The sequence below is a fragment of the Zingiber officinale genome, chromosome 2A (assembly GCF_018446385.1).
Source record: "Zingiber officinale cultivar Zhangliang chromosome 2A, Zo_v1.1, whole genome shotgun sequence".
Taxonomy (NCBI): domain Eukaryota; kingdom Viridiplantae; phylum Streptophyta; class Magnoliopsida; order Zingiberales; family Zingiberaceae; genus Zingiber; species Zingiber officinale.
The window spans coordinates 14,809,324-14,823,851 of NC_055988.1; positions in this window are offsets into that span (position 1 = coordinate 14,809,324).

A 14,528-nucleotide genomic window follows, 5' to 3' on the forward strand; every position below is an offset into this window, starting at 1 on the left:
TCCCTTCCCGGGAACGCGTCCTCGCAGTCACTCCCCTCCAGTGACTTACCTCACTTACCTGCCAGACGTCCGGTCAGCCCTTCGACCCGTCTGGACTTCTCGCCAGCTATCCGCTCAGCCCGTCGACCTAGCTGGACTTCTCGCCAAGCGTCCGGTCAGCCCATCGACCCGCTTGGACTTCTCGCCAGCTATCCGGTTAGCCCGTCGACCTAGCTGGGCTTCGTGCTAGACATCTGGTCAGCCTGTCGACCTGTCTGGACTTTTCCTGCACACTCGATCAGAGTGTCAGACAACAACAAGCTAACTTAACCTGATTTGTCATTCATCAAAACCTGGGTTAAATTGTTAGTGCTAACCGCACCAACAATCTCCCCCTTTTTGATGGAATGACAACCTGGTTAAGTTAGTGAAAACATATGCATAAAACTAGCCTTTAAAGGGTTTTTAAGTTAGTTTGTATTTTCAATTCTGGTTTAGCTAACTTAATCACCTAACCCTCCCCCTTTGACATTCATAAAAAATAAGCATGAATTAAGTAAGCATAGACTTCAGACAAAGTAAAATGTCAAGAAAATCTGGGGGAGTTTAAACAAGTTTCAATTTTGAAATGCTTTTCAAATAAGTTATCAAAATTACAATTCCAAAACTGAGTTTGAAAAATCTAATTTCCACAATTTTCAACAACAAAGCAATTTTTAAAACTAGTTTTTGCAAAATTTAACTTTCAAGAACTAGATTTTTAAATTTAATTTTCAAAATTAAGTTAAATCTAATTTTTAATAAAAAGTAAAAACCCAAAACAACTTGGTTGTATAAGAGTTAGTTTGCAAATATAGTTTTAAGGAATTTTGTCAAGAAAATATTTTTCAAATACTAACATAAAATGTTGAAAGTATTTGCTAAAAATATTCAAAGTAGAAAAAGGAGTTTTCAAAATAATTTTGTAAAGTTCTTTTTCGGAATCAACTTTTCACAAAAAATATGCACATTTTAAACCAAGTTGAGTTTAGACTTTCAAAAATAAGTTTAAGGTTCAATTTGAAAAACTGAAGTAGTTTTATTTCTCCCCCTGAACCTGACATTAAATCAAATATCTAACCAGTTTGTTACTGACTGACTTATCAGAAGATAGCAACTTTCACTCGGTTAGTCAAGTTAAGTTCAACCTTAACTTGATTAATGTATATTTTGTATTTAACGCCCAGACTTATATCGATGCACTTAAATAAACATCTTAAGTCTTAGGCAAGTGGCATATACATCTCACCCCTTTCTATGTTCGTCAAACACAAGCAAGGTAAACCTAGGGTTTTGGTGAGATGCTCAAAACTAATCCTATGGGTACATGCTTTCTAAGGATTTTAAACTAGTCTAAGGCTAAAAATTCATTTAAAAATCTAAAAATAGGGAAGTTTTGAAAATGAAATATGTTTTAACCTATAATTTGAGAATAACCGTTTTTGAAAAATATTTTTGAAATTTGAAACTCCTAGTCTAGTAAGATAGAACATAATCAATCCATATCAGAAATAGCACTAGATAGATCAAAAGTATTCTACAAGTGATGTAGATAACAGAAGTGTGTCATAAGTAGAGCTACTGAGATGAGGAAGATGGTGGTCCAGATCCCAATGAGTGGAGTAGTGTCATCAGCTCAGTGTGTCGGGTCTGTCCGTCAGCTCGCAACTCGGAGACCTCTCGCCGCATGTCACGCTGAAAGTCAGAGTTCTCCTGCTGGAGACTCGCCATGGCTCTCTCTAGTCCGGTCATGCAGTCGGCTAGAGTGCGTGGTGCGTGATGTGGTGCTCGAGCTGGTGGTGGAGGTGGAACGGCCTCCTCCGGAAACAGTGCAAGCATGAACTCATCCTGCTCGGCCTCCCCCTGTGCGTCTGGATCGTGTTGGTGCCGTGCCCCCCTTCGCCAAGACATAGTATCGTCACCCTCATCTATGTGGATACTAGCTAGAGAGAAGTTCCTAGCTGCTATGACGTCAAACTCAGTCATATAGCGAATGCCCCCTCTAGTGACATCAATGCCCAACGAAGACATATATGCTGTCAGAATATGACAGAAAGGCATGTGGACTCGTCTATTAGTCACGTATCCAGCAGAGTAGATAATAGTGGAGAAGATGTGTAGGCTGATGTCAATATCTAACCTATGACTCAGGGCATAGAGTAAAAATGAATGGAATGGGCGCATCACAGCGATGTTCCGTGTAGTCAGTGGTAAAATGCAGAAGACTAAGACCCTATAAAGAGCGTAGTCCTAGACTCGAAGTTCTACTGATCTAAACTGGGTCACAGTGGGATCTCGCTCTCCCCCAAAAAAATACGAATAAATCGTATCAAGAGTGATATGTGAGTAGGGATCTCCGAATGGTAGATCCCCGGGGGATAGCACAAAAAGGAACAAGTGGATGGACGTAACCCTAAAAACTCGCGGATCGTCGTAGGGGATAGCGTGATATCAGTACCTGCTGCTCTAGTAGTATAGGTAAGGTCGTCTACTTTCACTAGGTTGTTACAAAATTCAGCACACAGACTTATGTTTACCGGACTAGTACATTCAACAAGGTTTCGTAAGTTATAGTGGTTTATTACCTCCATAGCAGGAGCACAAGAAACTAGAAAGAACGATTTATCTATACATTTAGTTCTAATGGCCATATAGATGGTTGACTCAAACTTGACTCTAAGTTCATTTGTGGGAAACCTAGGGTCAGTACTAGCGTTAGAGGGCCCAACACCAGTATTTGTTCGTTTCCTACTGTTATATAAAAGAGATATTCTAAATGAAAATATCAAGACAAATTCAAAGAATTTTTAGAGAAGGAAAAAAATTTTACCGAGGAGCCATCGTAAAATATAGAACTGATGACCTCGGTTGAGTCGCAGCAGCGTCTTCACCGCAAGAAAATTTAATTTTAGAGTACTCTCACACTGAGATTCGGATAGAACCTTGGTAAGAGTAAAAGATTGTGAGGCAATTGTTGGGGGCGCCTACTGCCCCCTATTTATAGGGAGGTCTGGGCGCCCGGAGCCTTTCCGGGCGCCCGGGGTTGATTTTGGGCGGGGCGCCCTGAGCCCCTCCCGGGCGTCCCGGAAGGGAATACCAGGGGCGCCCACCCCTGGTTTTTTACCTTTAAATTTTGTTTTTAATTTAATTTTTAAAGTTAATATAAGTTAATTTAATTTTAAAGTGAGTTTTTAAAGTTAAGATCATTTTTTAAAAAATAGTTTTTAAAGTTAATTTAATTTTAAAATAATTTTTAAGGTTTAAAATGATTTTTTTTAACTTCAGTTTTAATTCGAAATTTAATTTGAAATTTGAATTTGAATTTTAATTTAATTTGAAGTTCAAAATTTAAATTTAATTTAATTTAATTTGAAATTCACAGTTTAATTTGAGATTTAATCTTAAATTCGAAATTTAATTTTAATTTAATTTGAAATTTAAAATTTTAATTCATTTGAAACTTGAGATCTAATTCGAAATTCAAAATTTAATTTAATTTGAAATTCAAAATTTTAATTTGAAATTTGAAATTTAATTTTAAATTCGAAATTTAATTTGATCCTTAGTCATCTCACCCGATTTAAGTTTTCATTCAGGGAATCCTATAATTTTGTGAGATGGGTTAGATTTTAATTATGGAGTTTGGTTTAACTTGTGTTAGATTCAGGTTTAGCTTTGGTCTCTACAAATAGGCATTTTTCGGATAAACTTCTAAGCTTGGTGAGTCACATGAACGTCATTAGAAGTAACCAACCTTTCGAGGTTTTCCGAATAGTCCTATCCACGGAGCTTAGTACTAAATCTTGGTCTAACTAGTTAGGATCCATTTAAGGGTAGCTTCGGTCAGTTCCACTTGGCCAAATGCACCAGATTGAAACCATATCTTTCTAGACATGCGATGCCCAAGCTTCCCTAACGTACTATCATCCAAAAACTTCACCAGTACCATGATTCAAGTTAAACTTGGTCTCTTTAACTAATCCTAATTACCCTGCCGGGTTAGTTAGTTTTGAAGGTGTCAGCTATTCTGGAGCCTCCCCCTGAATTATTGGCCTTTAATTTAAATTTTTATTTTAGGTTTGTGTCGATTTTTTTTATAATTATAATTAACTTGGTGATAATTTATATTTTGTTGAGTTTTAATAAGTTTAAATTTTGATTTGTGTTTTGGTTTTTGATTTAGTTTATTCGAGTTTATATAATATATTTTTTCTTTAGGTATGTAATATTGATTCATTCCTACTTGCATGGTCAAACACGCTTTCGGAACCCAACCTTGATTAGTCGATTTGTATTGGGTTATTAATGACTTAAAGGTTTTATTTGAGTTTGACTTGTATCCAAGTCCGGTTTTATTATAACATGCTTTTTGATTGTTCAGAATTAAGTCTAGATTTTTTGATCTTGTAGTGAATTTTTCTAGTATTTCTTTTAAGTTATTAATTCCTGATTTTAATGATGAATTCTCTTCAAGTATTAGATCTTGAGTTGGATTTAAATTTTTTAGTTGTTCCTTGAGGTCTTGATTTTCCTCAAGGAGTGATTTGTTTTCATTTTCTATCTTAATTAACTTACTATTTAAGCAGGAAATAATTTTAAAAAACTTTTTGTTTAAATTAAAATATACCTCATCCGGGCCTTCGGAAATGAGTACGGACTCGTGGCTTGATTCGGGTTCAGACCCGTCTTCATCTTCCGACTCGTCTTCCGTTTCAGCTTCGCGGGCCATCAGCGCGAGATGGCTCTGGTGTTTCTGCTCTTCTGCCTCCGATTCGTTCGAGGAGTCGTCCCACGTTGCTTTGAGGGCCTTCTTTTTGGTTGGCTTCGGTTTGTCGAATTTCAGTCTTGGGCATTCGTTCTTGTAGTGCCCCTTTCGTTCTTTTGTTCCGAGGGATAACTGATCTTTTGAAGGTCCTTCCTGCTGAAGCTTCTTTTTCTCCTGGTGAACATTTTTCTTACCAGGTTCACCAGGTGTTCTTTGTCTTCGGTATCTTGATCAGAATCTTCTTCAGATTCAGGCTTGTTCTTCTTTTCTTTGGATGAGTCTGCAAATAAAGCAATACCTTTCTCGGCTCCAGCATTAGTTTGTTCATGTAATTCTAACTCACAGAAAAGCTCATCTAATTTTAACTTAGATAGATTTTTGAAATTTTGTAGGCATCTACGATTGATGCCCACAAGCTATTACGAGGAAAGGCATTTAGTGCGTACCTTATTAAATCTCTGTTTTCCATCTGGTGGCCTATCGCGTGGAGTCCGTTGAGGACGTCCTTGATTTTCGCATGCAGTTGACTTGCCGTTTCCCCTTCCTGCATTTTTATATTAAATATTTTATTTAAAAGTAGGTCTCTTTTTGTTACCTTTGCATCGCTCGTTCCTTCGTGTAATTCGATCAGTTTGTCCCACAATTCTTTAGCATTCTGATGTGGTCCGACGCGATTCAGCTCTTCTCGTGTTAGGCCGCAATGTAGCGTGTTGATTGCCTTGTTTTCTGTTGATGCCTTTTTCCTCATGTCCGGAGTCCAATGTTCCGGGTCTAGTGGATTTCCGGAGTTGTCGACTGGAGTTCGGTACGCCTTTATAACATTGAACCATTGATCGTAGTCTGTCTTTAGGTACACCTCCATTCTTTTCTTCCAGTACGAGAAGTCATCCCCGTTGAATAGGGGAGGGCGTACTGTACTAAAGCCTTCTAGTTGAGACATCCTGCACACAAGTAAACACTGAAAGAAAAATATCCCAAGACTTGGTCTTGGATTAGCAGTGCGGAAAGAAAAAAAAATTATGGCAGTATCTAAATTAGTGTTGCACTAATTATATATTTAATTGCGAAAAAAAATTCAAATTAATAATAATAATATCATATTAGAATTAAAAAAAACAGAAAAAGAATATTTTCACCCCCTGTCTGATTGGTGGTTGCACCAAATCAGAGCGGTACCTGCTCTGATACCACTTGTTGGATCGTGAAACGTCGATAGAGGGGGGGTGAATATCGATTCGAAAAACAACGAGTATAAACGCAGCGGAATAATAAAAACTGAGACAAACTGAACACAATGTTTTTTACTTCGTTCGGAGCCTGTGACGACTCCTACTCGAAGGCCCGTACTCCATGAGTACTTTCGTTGGGCAATCACTAGCAGTTCGAAAATGATTACACTTTAATAGTACAGAAATGCTAGTAAAATAAAGAAAAATACCGACAAGAATTAAAGAAAAAAGAAAGGAGCGTATTGTCGGATCTTTGTTAGCGTCGCTAGAGCGCAGAGCAGTAGAGCAAGCAGTATAAGACTTTCTTTCTGTTGTTATTTTGAAGCTCCCCTCTGACCCTCCTTTTATATGAGGCTCGGGTGTCATCCTGCCTTCTACTAACTAAGCTGTAAGGCCGACCGCTACATGATGCTGTGCTTTGGATAAAACTTACCTCCGGGCGCCCGGATCCCTTCCGGGCGCCCGGACCTCCTATTTCCAGGAACTCCTTCTCCTGCAAAATAGAGTTAGTCCGAGGCAAATGTATATCCTGTAAAACAGATTGTTAGCACAATTAAAGTTCAACAAAGTAATAGCAAAGAGTATGACTTAGATTCCGTCTTTCCGAGACCGGAATCTAGTCACGATCTCGACTTAGATATCCGAAATGGATCTAAGCCGAATCGACGCCTAATGTTCCTTTCCCGGGAACGCGTCCTCGCAGTCACTCCCCTCCAGTGACTTACCTGCCAGACGTCCGGTCAGCCCTTGGACCCGTCTGGACTTCTCGCCAGCTATCTGGTCAGCCCGTCGACCTAGCTAGACTTCTCGCCAAGCGTCCGGTCAGCCCGTCGACCCGCTTGGACTTCTCGCTAGCTATCCGGTCAGCCCGTCGACCTAGCTGGGCTTCGTGCTAGACATCTGGTCAGCCTGTCGACCTGTCTGGACTTTTCCTGCACACTCGATCAGAGTGTCAGACAACAACAAGCTAACTTAACCTGATTTGTCATTCATCAAAACCTGGGTTAAATCGTTAGTGTTAACCGCACCAATAAACCCCTCTTTCAGCTCCCTCCCACCATAGGGAAGCATCATCCTTTAGCAGATAAATGCCGCAACGAACCCTGTTGGCATCCGCCATATTCATATAACGGAAGATCACCTCCAACGACCGGGTCCATCCCCCAGCAACGAATGGATCGGTAGCACCAGAGAAGTCTTTAGGATCTATCCTCCTAAACTGTATATAGACATCTTGTTGCTGCCCCCTGTTAGCATTACCTGCATGCTACTCTAACAACTCAGTCATCCCCTCGAGAACTCGAGTAGCAACATCTGGAGGCGACGGAGCATCACGCATCTCTCTCTCGCCTCTATCCCTATCCTGATCCTCTTCTTGACATCCTTCTGGCCCACCCCTCTGCAGAATACACTTCGATGGTATAACTACAATAACGTCCCAATCCCGTATGTAACCAACATGCATTTACATTTACTAAGTTTGGCCTTTTAAGGGTCATTTCATAAAGCATTTAGTTCTAGCAATTAACCATCTATTGGCTGGAATTATTTAAGCATGCATGTTTAAGCATATTTATCAATTATCTTCTAAAATCAAGTGGACGTGCAAATTGAAGCATATATTCCATAAAAGCATGCAAGTGATATCATAGAATCAATTGAAGCATTAAACTTACTTGGGGCTTGATAACTTGAACTTCTTGGAACTGATAGTAGGCACCACCCTTTACAAGAAACTTTGCTCTGATACCAACTGAAACAACCCTAACTTCTACTGTGCCTTTTATTGACTTTTTTTTTCCAGGGAAAACAAAAAAAAAATAAAACATTTGACCCTATCATATACTCATTCTTATATAAACCAGTATACACCAAAAGGGAATAATGAGTTAGATGCGATGATGTAAACTCTAGAAAAAAGAAAAAGTAAATTGAAATGTCAAAATGTCCAGAAAAAAAACTAGTAAGTCCACTCAAAAAATAACTCATCCATTATTTAACCATCATAACCTTTCAAGACAATCCATGCATAAAATATGACAGACTAAAGAAAAAACGTCAAACTCTCCTAACCTATCCAAATAGTCTAAGCATGAAATCGAAATCCCCTAAGAATAGCTATTTAGAAATATTGAAAGGCAGAAGAACACGTATGGTCCTCGGGCTTCAGTACACTGTCAGTCCAATCCATTCAAGCATCGAAGTCTCCTGTATCATCAACATCATTCTCACCTGCATTATTCAAATCTAGTGAGTCTAACGACTCAGCATGCTCCAACCGTTAAAACAAGTAATATATATACATATCAGCATGCAACGTTGTAAATACTTTTAATGAAATTAACTTTGTCGTTAAAAGCACGAGCACATGTATGAACATTTCTTTAGAAAACCATAGCATAAATCATTTCCCTTTTTTTTTCCTTCTAATCATTCCAGCATTTGACATTTATCATAACAATCACTTAAGTGAGCTCCGTTCATTATATGTGATTAGCTATATCGTAGGGTTGATTGATCAATCTTAGCATATAAAACCATGGTATCAGGCGGCGAGACAACAACAACCACTTTTCCATTACTGTGCCTTAGCCTATAATTGGCGGGGTCTCCAGCAACCCTTTTTGTCACTGGGTCGTGCCCTATGGGAATCTGGTGTTGGGCTCCCTCTGGGGCCTTGGCCCGTAAACGGGGGCCTTCTTCCTCCCAGAATTCCCATAAATCGTTATCATAATCACTTTGTCACAATCAAATCATATCTTTCAAAATTTTCTTCTTCTTTTTTCCACATTTTTCATCACTTAATTTAAAAAAATACAACATGCATTTTTATCATCTTTCTTAAAACCAAACATGCACCATATATTCGGCATATATAAATATTCAGCATATATCATTAAATTTCATAAAGATTCCATAACATTTTAATGTAAGCATTCTATAAAAATATTGTTGGTGCGGTTAGCACTAACGGTCTAACCCAGGTTTTGATGAATGACAAATCAGGTTAAGTTAGGTTCGTCGTTATCTAACACTCTGATCGAGTGTGCAGGATAAGTCCAGCTAGGTCGACGGGCTGACCGGATAGCTGGCGAGAAGTCCAAGCGGGTCGACGGGCTGACCGGACGCTTGGCGAGAAGTCCAGCTAGGTCGACGGGCTGACCGGATAGCTGGCGAGAAGTCCAAGCGGGTCGACGGGCTGACCGGACACTTGGCAAGAAGTCCAGCTAGGTCGACGGGCTGACCGGATAGCTGGCAAGAAGTCCAGACGGGTCGAAGGGCTTACCGGACGTCTGGCAAGTATGTGAGGTAAGTCACTGGAGGGGAGTGACTGCGAGGACGCGTTCCCGGGAAGGGAACATTAGGCGTCGATCCGGCTTAGAACCATTTCGGATGTCTAAGTCGAGATCGTGACTAGATTCCGGTCTCGGAAAGACGGAATCTAAGTCATACTACTTGTGCTAATTCCTACTATGATAAAATGTGCTAACAATCTGTTTTGCAGGATATATATTGCCTCGGACTAACTATGTTTTGCAGGAAAAAGGAGATTTCTGGAACAAGGTGGTTCGGGCGCCGGAGGGGATCCGGGCGCCCGGAAGGCAAATTCTATCCAGCCAAGTCGTCGCCACGTGGAGCATCTCGGTTTGAGTAGCTACGTCACATTCCAGGCGCCCGGAAGGAATCCAGGCGCCCGGAGCAGCATATAAAAGAAGCCCCAGGCAGGAGCTTCAGAATCAATAATTAATCTGAGAAATCTTCTACTGCTGGTCTTGCTGCTCGACGTTCAGTGCGACACCAACAACGCTCCGACAAAGTGCTCCTTCGATTTTTATTTAATTTCCTTGTCGATATTGCTTTATTTTCACTAGCATTTCCTGTATTCATTCTGTAATCATATTTCGACTTATTAGTGATTGCCCAACGAAAGTGGTCAAGGACCACGGGCCTTCGAGTAGGAGTCGTCACAAGCTCCGAACGAAGTAAAAAACATTTGTGTCTATTTTACTTTTCCGCTGCGTTTATACTCTAAAAGTTCTAATCGATATTCACCCCCCCCCCCCTCTATCGAATCTAACGGTCCTACAAGTGGTATCAGAGCGGGTACCGCTCTGATTTGGTACAACCACCAATCAGGCTGGGCGTGAAATTATTTGTTTCTTTTTTTTTCCCGGTCTTCAGTTTTACACTTAAACTCAAAACTGGTTTATCAATTTTTTGTTGCAAATAAAACTAAATTGGTGTAACACCAATCTAGATTTTTTTTATTCTCTCTTCCCGCACTACTAATCCAAGACCAAGTCTTGGGATTTTTTTTGGTTATTTATCTATGTACAGAATGTCCCAACAAGAAGGTTTCAGCACAGTACGACCTCCACTTTTCAACGGGGATGATTTTCCGTACTGGAAGAAGCGCATGGAGGTCTACCTCAAAACATACTTCGACCAGTGGATGAGCGTTACGAGGCCCTACAAAATTCCAGCAGACACTTCCGGAAATATACTGGATCCTGAAGACTGGACAGCTGATTTGAAGAAGAAAGCATCAACAGAAAATAAAGCAATCAACACTCTATAGTACGGATTAACAAGAGAAGAACTAAACAGAGTAGGTCCACACAAAAATGCTAAAGAGATGTGGGACAAATTGATCGAGCTGCTCGAGGGAACGAGCAACGCCAAGGTAACCAAACGAGACTTGCTCTTGAATAAAATTTTTAATATAAAAATGCAGGAAGGTGAAACGGCGAATCAGCTCCACGCGAGGATCAAGGATATCCTCAACGGGCTTCATGCGATAGGCCACCAGATGGATAATAGAGACTTAATAAGGTACGCATTAAACGCCTTTCCACGTAATAGTTTGTGGGCATCAATAGTGGATGCCTACAAAATTTCTAAGAATCTTTCTAAATTAAAATTAGATGAGCTTTTCTGTGAATTAGAATTACACGAACAAACTAATGCTGGAGCCGAGAAAGGTATAGCTTTATTTGCAGGTTCCTCCAAAGAAAAGAAAAGCAAGCCTGAATTTGAAGAAGACTCCGACCAAGACTCCGAAGACGAAGAACACCTGGTGAACTTGGTAAGAAAAATGTTCACCAAGAGAAAGAGGAGCTTCAGCAAAAATGATCTTCAAAAGATCAGTTCTCCCTCATAACAAAAGAACGTGACTTGCTACGGCTGCAATAAAAAGGGACACTACAAGAACGAATGCCCAAAACTGAAGTTCGACAAACCAAAGCTAACCAGAAAGAAGGCACTCAAAGCAACGTGGGATGACTCCTCGGACGAATCAGAGGAAGAAGAGCAGAAACATCAGAGCCACCTCGCACTGATGGCCCGCGAAGACGAAACAGAAGACGAGTCGGAAGATGAAGACGGGTCTGAACCCGAAACAAGCCACGAGTCCGTACTCGGTTCCGAAGGCCCGAATGAGGAAACCAAGTGTATTTTGGACAGTGGTTGCTCCAAACATATGACTGGAGATCACACCAAGTTCACTCAAGTCACTTACAAAAGCTTAGGAACAGTTGCCTTTGGAAACAACGGCAAACTCAAGGTAATTGGTATAGGTAATATTGAATTAAAATTAGACTTTATAATTACAAATGTTTTACTTGTTGAAAATTTTAAATATAATCTTCTGAGTATAAGCCAATTATGTGATACTAGGTATAAGGTTAAATTTCTATCCACAGAGTGATTAATCAAACATCTAGATAATCCTACCATAAGCCTAAAAGGTTTTAGAAAAGACAACATCTATGCCATCAACTTAACCATTTCTTCCATTAAATGTTATTTAACGCAAAAAGAAGAAACTTGGTTATGGCATAGGCGAATGTCTCACACCAACTTCAGAAATATAAGTAAACTAAATGGACTTGTGAGAGGCTTACCAAAATTACCTAACTTAGATTCAACCATATGTAATGCTTGTCAACAAGGCAAACAAACTAAATCCACTCACAAACAAACAAATCAGCCACAAACTAACTCAATATTAGAACTTCTACATTTAGACCTTTTTGACTCCCATGGAGTCAAATCTATAAATGGAAACTTATATTGTTTAGTAATTATAGATGATTATTCTAGGTTTACTTGGGTAAAATTCTTAAAATATAAAGATGAAACTTTTGAAATTTTTACAAATTTTTGCAAACAAATTGAAAACGAAAAAGATATTAAAATTAAAAGAATTAGGAGTGACAACGGGGGAGAATTTAAAAATCACAACTTTAATAGTTTCTGTCTTGAAAACGGTTACCACCATGAGTTCTCATGCCCTAAAACCCCCCAACAAAATGGGATTGTAGAAAGAAAAAATAGAACCTTACTTGAAGCTTCTAGAACAATGTTAAATGAGTATCACCTACCTAAATACTTTTGGGTAGAAGCCGTTAGTACAGCCTGCTATGTACAGAACAGAACAACAATAAATAAAACTCATAACAAAACATTCTTCGAAATGTTTTATAATAAACAACCAAATATAAAATATTTTAAAGTATTTGGGTGCCCAGTCTTTATTTTAAATACAAGAGAACACTTAGGAAAATTCTCCTCTAAAATTGAAAATGGAATTTTTGTAGGATATTCCCTAAATAGTAGAGGCTATAGAATTTACAATAAGGTTACCTTAAAAATTGAAGAAATAACTAATGTAAAATTTGAAGAAACTAAACAAGACTTAGAACTTACACAACCACCTGAATTTGTTCCAGAAACCAACCAGACTCTAAGTCATGAAGAAGAGGAACAACATCAAGAAAGTCAACCCACTAGAACAATAAGGGTTAACCCAAATCACCCAACTGATCAAATAATTGGTGACCCAGACTTGAGAGTTCAAACCAGATCATCTTTTAGAAACCTAAGTCAAATTTCTTTAATTTCAAAAATTGAACCCAAAACTGTGGATGAATCCTTACTAGACCCAGACTGGATTATAGCTATGCAAGAGGAACTAGCCCAATTTGAACGTAATGAAGTTTGGGACCTAGTACCACCACCTAAGAACAAGAAAATAATAGAAACAAAATGGGTATTCAGAAACAAATTAAGTGAAACTGGAGAAATTACTAGAAACAAAGCTAGGCTAGTTGCCAAAGGGTTTAGTCAGGTTAAAGGACTTGACTATGATGAAACCTATGCTCCAGTAGCCAGATTAGAATCCATTAGAATGTTACTAAGTTATGTAGCCCACAAGGGATTTAAACTATACCAAATGGATGTTAAGTCTGCCTTTCTTAATGGACTAATTAAAGAAGAAGTTTATGTAGGTCAGCCTCCTGGGTTTGAAAGTCTAGAACACCCTGATCATGTTTTTAAGTTAAAGAAAGCTTTATATGGCCTTAAACAAGCACCCAGGGCATGGTATGAAAGACTAACATCGTACTTAACATCTAAAGGATTCAACCAAGGTCAAATTGACCCAACCTTGTGTTAGAGTGTATACTAAAAGCCTAGCTTTTGGTATAAACATTTATCTAGAAATAAGAATCACATTGGTCAAATGTCTACATTTATGATAAATGTAGTTTCTCAATTAATTTATATTGTAGATAACATGGTGTGTGGTGTCACACACAGAAGATCATGTTATCGGTTCCTTATAAATTATAAACAGTAGCTCACGACCATAATGGAAAGGAACAAACCATTGGAAGGTCGTAGTGTAATTAGGTATCAGTTTATCTTGACTGTATAATTACACTAGTACACTCAGAGTGTATTGAGTAGGACCATTTGAGGTCGTTTCTTTTATACTGACTTTATATAGAAACAAAGACCTCGGTTATTATGGAAGTGTGTGCTCTTAATCCTAATATAATAACAAGCACATATATTTAATATTTATTTCTTTAATTTATCAATGGGTGAGATTTAGTTCGATAAATCAATAAGCCCGATAAGTTGGGAAATGGTATCACTTATAGTGTGTGTTGTTGATTATAAAAGGAAACTGTGTCCTAGAGATACTAGGTTGATAATGTCCTCAAGAGGAGCTCATAAGGATTGTCATGTTAAACCCTGCAGGTGGACTTAGTCCGACATGATAATAAGGTTGAGTGGTACTACTCTTGGACTAAGATATTAATTAAGTGAGTTGTCAGTAACTTACTTAATTAGTGGACATTTGTTATCTTAAACACAGGGAGACTAACATACTCATAATAAGAAGGAGCCCAAAAATGTAATTTGGGATTGGTGCGGTAGTTCAATAATAGTTCTCTAGTGGAATGAATTATTATTGATGAAATTAAGTTGTGTGTTCGGGGCGAACACGGGATGCTTAATTTTATCGGGAGACCAAAACCAATTCCTCCTCTAGGTCCCTATCGTAGCCTCTTATTTATAGAGTTCTATACCCACCTATACCCACCTTCTATACCCACCAATAAGGGGCCGGCCAAGCTAGCTTGGGAACCAAGCTAGGGCCGACCTAGGTATAAAATTGGGTGGCCGGCCCTAGCTTGAACCCAAGCTAGTGGGGGCCGGCCAAATTA